The sequence below is a fragment of the Bison bison genome, unplaced genomic scaffold, assembly GCF_000754665.1.
Source record: "Bison bison bison isolate TAMUID 2011002044 unplaced genomic scaffold, Bison_UMD1.0 scf7180017864309, whole genome shotgun sequence".
Classification (NCBI taxonomy): Eukaryota; Metazoa; Chordata; class Mammalia; order Artiodactyla; family Bovidae; genus Bison; species Bison bison.
The window spans coordinates 2,108,436-2,115,809 of NW_011494881.1; the positions used below are offsets into that span (position 1 = coordinate 2,108,436).

At 39.0% G+C, this 7,374-nt stretch overlaps 1 protein-coding gene across 2 annotated transcripts in view; it reads right to left on the bottom strand.

Annotated features, from left to right (window-relative positions):
• The window catches only part of CTNNA3 (catenin (cadherin-associated protein), alpha 3), a 1,923,005-nt gene that overhangs the window by 1,870,250 nt on the left and 45,381 nt on the right, over positions 1–7,374 (bottom strand). The gene's annotated exons all lie outside the window — the stretch shown is intronic.

Sequence of the window (7,374 nt, forward strand, 5' to 3'; positions counted from 1 at the left end):
AATGACAGGAGAGTACTGTTTGCAGATGAGCAAGGAGGCCAGGGTAAGTGGCTTGGCGTGAACTAAAAAAGCATAGTAAAAGAGAAGGTCAGAATGGTAATGGAGTTAGTTAAGGGGGGTACAGGGGGGAAGCACAGATCATATCAAACCATGAGACATCATGCAGGGGTTTGAACACTGGAGAAACATAATCTGTTTTATATTTTGAAAGGATCACTCTGGTGAATAAAAGGAAGTATTGAAGGCAAGAGCAAAATTAGGGACACTATTGGGAAACTTCTGTAGTGACCCCGATGAGAGAAAATAATGGCCTAAACCTGACTGGTGGCAGCAGAAATGAACAGAAGTGGTCAGATTGTAGACAATTGTGAACCAATAGGAATTCTGGACCGATTTGAACATAGGATAAAAAGAATTCAAGATAGCTTTAAGTTTTTTGTCTGAAGCAACTGGAAGGATGGTAGTGCCATTAACTGAGGTAGGGATGCTGCAGGAGGAACAGGAAGATGAAGAGCCCAGTTTGGGACATCAGTTGAGATACATACAAATTTAGGATGTATAATAGACATCCAAGTAAAGATGTTATTAGTAAGTAGGCAGTTAGATATATGAAAGTAGAGTTTGGGAGAGAAGTCTGGGATCAAAATACAGATTTCAGAGTTGACAACATAAAGACAGATGAAATTTGACAACCAAGGAAGATGTGGACCAGAAAGAGACAGGTCGGAGTCAAAGGATTATTGTGAATGAATGGAAATATAGGCAGCAGTACTCAGAGGTTTAGAGAATTAAGATTTGCTTTGAGTGAACTAGTAAAATCTGAGTCTTTCAGGCAGACCAATTAGAAAAAGCCCTGTAGGTGTTAGCAGGAAGGCCCGCAGTTTGTCCAGCAGAGGGAGGACTAGATTTCAGCTCCACTCAGCCCCTCAGCAGGGCAACAACGCAGCAGCCAGTGTGAGAACCACTGCAGCTTCTCCACTCCCACTGTCTACAAAAGGATTCTTAAATTCTACATTTCATCACCATTGGATCTCAGTAATTAAGAGGACTGGCTTTGAAGCTGGTTTGGATGAGAATCTAGGCTCTGCTCACTGGTGACTTTAGGCAAGTTAGTGAACCTCTCTAAACATCAGCTTCCTCAGAAAAGGAGTATGTAAAGGCTGTATATTGTCACCCTGCTTATTTAACTTATATGCAGAGTACATCATGAGAAACGCTGGGCTGGAGGAAGCACAAGCTGGAATCAAGAAATACCAATAACCTCAGATATGCAAATACCACCACCCTTATGGCAGAAAGTGAAGAAGAACTAAAAAGCCTCTTGATGAAAGTGAAAGAGGAGAGTGAAAAAGTTGGCTTAAAACTCAACATTCAGAAAATGAAGATCATGGCATGCAGTCCCATCACTTCATGGCAAATAGATGGGGAAACAATGGAAACAGTGTCAGACTTTATTTTTTGGGGCTCCAAAATCACTGCAGATGGTGATTGCAGCCATGAAATTAAAAGACGCTTACTCCTCGGAAGGAAAGTTATGAACAACATAGACAGTATATTAAAAAGCAGCCATCTAGTCAAGGCTATGGTTTTTCCAGTAGTCATGTATGGATGTGAGAGTTGGACTATAAAGAAAGCTGAGCACCGAAGAATTGATGCTTTTGAACTGTGGTGTTGGAGAAGACTCTTGAGAGTCCCTTGGACTGCAAGGAGATCCAACCAGTCCATCCTAAAGGAGATCAGTCCTGGGTGTTCATTGGAAGGACTGATGTTGAAGCTGAAATCCAATACTTTGGCCACCTGATGTGAAGAGCTGACTCATTTGAAAAGACCCTGATGCTGGGAAAGATTGAGGGCAGGAGAAGAAGGGGACGACAGAGGATAAGATGGTTGGATGGCATCACCGACTCAATGGACATGGGTTTGGATGGACTCCAGGAGTTGGTGATGGACAGGGAGGCCTGGCGTGCTGCCATTCATGGGGTCACAAAGAGTCGGACATGACTGAGCAACTGAACTGAACTGAACTGAACTGAAGAGTACCTTCTTCAAAATTATCTTGAAGATTAAAATTAAAAATCCATATATAAGTCGTAACTTAGCCCATGCCTCAGACACCTATTAAGAGCTCAATAAATATTAGTTGATATTATTATCCCCTTTTCAGTAGGAATGTAGAATCTACTTGTCTACATTTAGGTTAAAAATACCTCTTTCATCTATAGAGCCTGTAATTATTATTCAAGAATGTTTTTGCTCTTTGTTCCCATAATGAAAGGGCTTAACACAAAGCTTCCCTCTAGTGACTCATTTCATTGGATCTCTTGACTTCAAAATCTAAGGCATATTAATGCCTACATGTGCATTAATTAGAAATGCAGCATGCCTAAATACTCTAAAAAATTCCTAAGGCACAACAGCCTCATAAAGAGTCTTGAGCCCCTTGAAATCAATTCTAGAGTGAGACATAAGAGGTACGTTCCAGAGATAGGGCTACAATTGTTTTATTTTGTTCGGTTGGTTGGTTGACTTTTTTAGGATTTTTGTTTTCTTTTGTTTTAAGAATAAAACAGAGCAAAGGAAATACAATAGAATGTATGTATTCCAACATTCCCAACTCTTTGCGACCCCATGGACTGAAGCCCACTAGGCTCCTCTGTCCGTGGGATTTTCCAGGCAAGAATGCTGGAGTGGGTTGCCATTTCCTTCTCCAGGTGATCTTCCCGACCCAGGGATCGAACCCAGGTCTCCTGCACTGTAGGCAGATTCTTTACTGACTGAGCTACAAGGGAAGCCCCCCAACAATGTGGTAAGGCTACAACTATTAAAAGTACCACATGTCCAGATTCATGAGACTGAAATTTTTATTTCCTTAACTTTTAAGAATTCTGGATTTCAATATAGCACAAAAAAAAAATCACGTTTTATAATAAAATGTAAATATCTTTAGCAGGTTACAATTCAAACTTTCAAAGGCTTCTTGGAAGCATTTGAAGTTCTTTCTAACAACCTTTGGATAGTAATCTTGCTGGTGTTTTTTGAAAAATAATCAAACTGAGCTCCTCCCCCCAAAAAAATTGTTTTATGGATTCTTTATAAGAAAATACAAATTAAATTAAATTCAAACATTTGTTTCTTCTGTTCATGGTAACCAAAATAAAACTTGTTTCCCCACATACAACCTGAATGAGAGCTGCAAAAAAAGATTAAAAAAAAAATCCAAATGAATGACTTAACTAATATGAAATAAAACAAAGGAAAACATCAGATTCTATTTATATTTAGGTCTTATGTCCTTCTTGTTGTGAATGGCTGGCTAGTCTAATGGCCCTCCAAAATAAAGAAAAAAGTTGTAATTCAATTTCTGATTTAACTGAAAAGTAAGACTATATATAAGAATTTTGTAAGATGACCTAATTACCCCTCTTCTGATACCACACATTTTAAGTTATTTTATAAAATGACAGTTCACACTAAAAGCTCATTCTTTTTTCACAATGGCACACATTTTCAAAATTGCAGGTAGGAAGAAAGGACAAAAATGCCCCATGGTTATTCTGTGTAGCAATGCCTTTCAACTTAAAGACATTTTGTATAAAATTATACCAGAAGTGAGATCCTATCTCATATAAGCCCAGCTTGAAGTTTACCTGCCTGTTATTTAAAAAGTCAAAGGTCTAAACTGGTCCAATTGAAATCTAAGAAGAAGATAATCTAGTATGTGAAATCTCAGAGAAGCTTTCACTGGTTCACCCAGGACAAGAATAACTTGCAGTATACGCATCGAGTTTAAACAACCAGGGCAGAAGTAACACGCCCTTCACATACACCTTGAAAGTGACAGTAGCTTTCGTTGCTGCAGGTCCAGTGGGCCTATGGGTCAATTCCACTCCATAATATTATAAGACAGCTCAAATGTATGTGAATTCTCCTAAGGTCTGGTATTTTTGAGAAGCAGAGAACAAAAAAGAGAATAGCAAAAAAAAGAAAAAAGCAGAATTCATATCAACCTCAATTTGAAGACAAAAAAAGTCCCATTTCTTCATTTTCTGATTACTCACAAATAAAACCCTGCTTATCAAAACAGATAAAACAATGCCATTCTCCCAGATCGTCCCACTCTCTCCCTCTCCCACAGAGTCTAAAAGACTGTTCTATACATCTGTGTCTCTTTTGCTGTCTTGCATACAGGGTTATCGTTACCATCTTTCTAAATTCCATATAAATGCGTTAGTATTCTGTATTGGTGCTTTTCTTTCTGGCTTACTTCACTCTGTATAATAGGCAAAACCACAGTCTTTGAAAACACTACATTCATTTTTCCATAAATCTATTAATATATTTGCAAAAACCAGTGATTTGCAACTGTTTTGAGAATTCCAGATTTCTTCTCTACTTCCAGGATTTCCATTCTTCCATACTCTCTTAAAAGAAGTTTTAAAAGTCTGTGCCACTATTTGCAGTAGCCAGGACATGGAAGCAACCCAAATGTTCATCAACAGAGGAATGTATATGAAGATGTGGTACGTATACAATGGAATGTTACTGGGCCATAAAAAGTAACAAAATTGTGCAGTTTGCAGAGACTTGGATGGACCTAGAGACTGTCATACAGAGTGAAGTAAGTCAGAGAAAAACAAATATCATATAATATTGCTTATATGTAGAATCTAGAAAATGATATAGATGAACTTATTTGCAAAGCAGAAATACAGACACTGACATAGAGAATGGACACATGGAAACCAAGGTGGGAAGAGGGGTGGAATGAAGTGTGAGAATGGGATTGACGTATATATACTACTATGTATAAAATATTAGATAACTAATGATAGCCTACTGTATAGCACAGGGAACTCTGCTCTGTGGTGACCTAAATGGGAAAGAAATTTTTAAAGGTGGGGGCGGGGGGACATATGTATATGTATAGTTCATTCAGTTTGCTATATAGCAGAAACTAACACATGTATAGTGGTAAAGCAATTATACTCCAATAAAAATTAATTTTAAAAAAAGTCTGATCCAAGTTTATTCCCTCTTCGAAGGGGGCCACTAGTGCCCCTCTTTTGGAAAGTAGCAACTTGGAATAAAATCTGGCAAGCCTCCGGTTTCTGAGGGAAGGGGATGTTTATTTCCTTTTCCTTCCTTTGACCGTGTACATGTATGCTTAATTCTGGATAGACTTGTGCTTTCTCATTCACACACTGAAGCTCCTTTCTTTCTTGACATAGGCCAGAGGCATCGATGTACAGCAAGTTTCCTTACTCATCAACTATGACTTCCCCACCAACAGAGAAAACTATATCCACAGAATTGCTCATGGTGGATGTTTCGGCCAGAAGAGTATGGCTATTAATATGGTGAGAGAAGAAGACAAGAGGACTCTTTGAGACATCGAGACCTTCTACAACACTTCCACTGAGGAGATGCCCCTTAATGTTGCTGACCTCACATGACGGGGGTTGTTGTGCTACCTAGCGCCAGCCAGGGATCAAACCTTGGAGGGGGCCAAGAAGCAGCAGAAGTGAGGAGGGAAGGGAACCAAGGGATGGACATCTTGCCATTTTTCTTTTTTTTTCTTTGACTCTTTGAACAAATGTCACTTTTTGAGGCAAAAAAAAAAAAAAAGCCTCTGCCAGAATCGTCCATCTAACCATCCAAGTCCACCATTTTACTACTACTTGTTAAAATTTTCTCCAAGAACTCTGACTATATACCTGTTAGCCATATTTAACTATTTCTAATCCCACATAGTATTTGTTTCTATAGTAAATAAAAGACTTTCTCCTCTGGGTTCCTTCTGACCATTCTTCCCCAGTGTCTTTTGCTAGCTCTTCCTTATCTACATGCATGTGTGTGCATTCTAAGTCGCTTCAGTCATGTCTGACTCTGTGTGACCCCATAGACCATAACCCGCCAGGTTCTTCTGTCCATGGGATTCTCCAGGCAAGAATACTGGAGTGCGTAGCCATGCCCTCCTCCAGGTAATCTTCCTGACCCAGGGATCAAACCTGTGTCTTACATCTCCTGCATTGGCAGGAGTGTCACCTGGGAAGCCCTCCTTATCTGCTAACTCCTGTTAACTACAGGTCTTACCCCAAGTTCCACCCCTTACATCCTATTCATTGCTCACATTACATTGTTCTTTCAGAACAATATCATCCTGGATTTTCGATTCAACTTAGAACCTCTGATTCAACTGTCCAGACCTCTCACCTAAGCTTTAGAGCTCCTAAATCCACTCCCCACTGAGCTGTCTCACAGGCACCTCAAAACTGAACTCCATGATCTTGTCCTCAAAACCTGTTACCACCATCTTCAGTTCTGATCTGGATTAATTACATCATCACATAATGGGAACTTGCATCCAACCCAGTAATTGGAAGGTCATCTCCAAATATTTTCTTTCACTTTGCCTCTCTCTTCACATCAGATTAGCAGGAAAATTACGTAACTTCTATTCCCTTAACTCTTCTTATATTGGCCATTTCCTCTCTATTAGCATTGGTACTTAGTTCAAACCATGGTTAGACTTACTTAGACTTTCCAATGATACCCTAACTGATCTCCCTTCTAGTTTTTCACAACCTCCAATTCACCCTCCAAACTATTCCCAAGGTGATCTCTTTAATATAAAATAAGATAATGTTACACTAATCCCCTGATTAAAACCGTCAACTGTCAAATATTCTTCTTCTGAACACAATAGAGTTTAGGCTCCACTGAATGACTCAAGGCAATTTGGCCTTCCTTATCTCTCCAGCTTTTTCTCTTTCTTTGACCCACTGCCTCCTTGTATTCCATCCATGCTAAAGAAGTTGAAGTTCTCTAAATGGACCATACTCTTTCATGGCCCTAAATTTCTATTCATTCTGTCCCCTTTGTCTGGAATAATCCTAATATCCACTCAATAAATGCTTGCTCATCTTCCCAACTTCAGCTCAAACAATCTTCTTTACATCTTAATACACACACACACACACACATAAGAGCATACACGCTCATAGAGGAGGTAAGCAATGCTTTACTCTGCACCCTATACAGATCTCTAAGAGAATCATCATCATCCTACCATCTCCTAGGATTTATTATAATATATAGTAGAATAAAGACATGTTTATGACACTTCCTCCCATCAAAACTGATGGAAGACAGAAAAACCCAAAATTAAACCTTTATCTTCAAGGAAACTTGTCATTATCCAAACTTACAAATAAATGAAAGAAAGAAAGAGAGAGAAACAAAAGAGGAGAGAACCCAAAAAATGCATATAAATACGGATTAATGAAGGAAACAGAGGAAGAACTTGGTGAAATAGTTATTTGTTGTTGTTTTTCAGTTGCTAAGTTATGTCCAACTCTTTGCAACCTCCTGGCC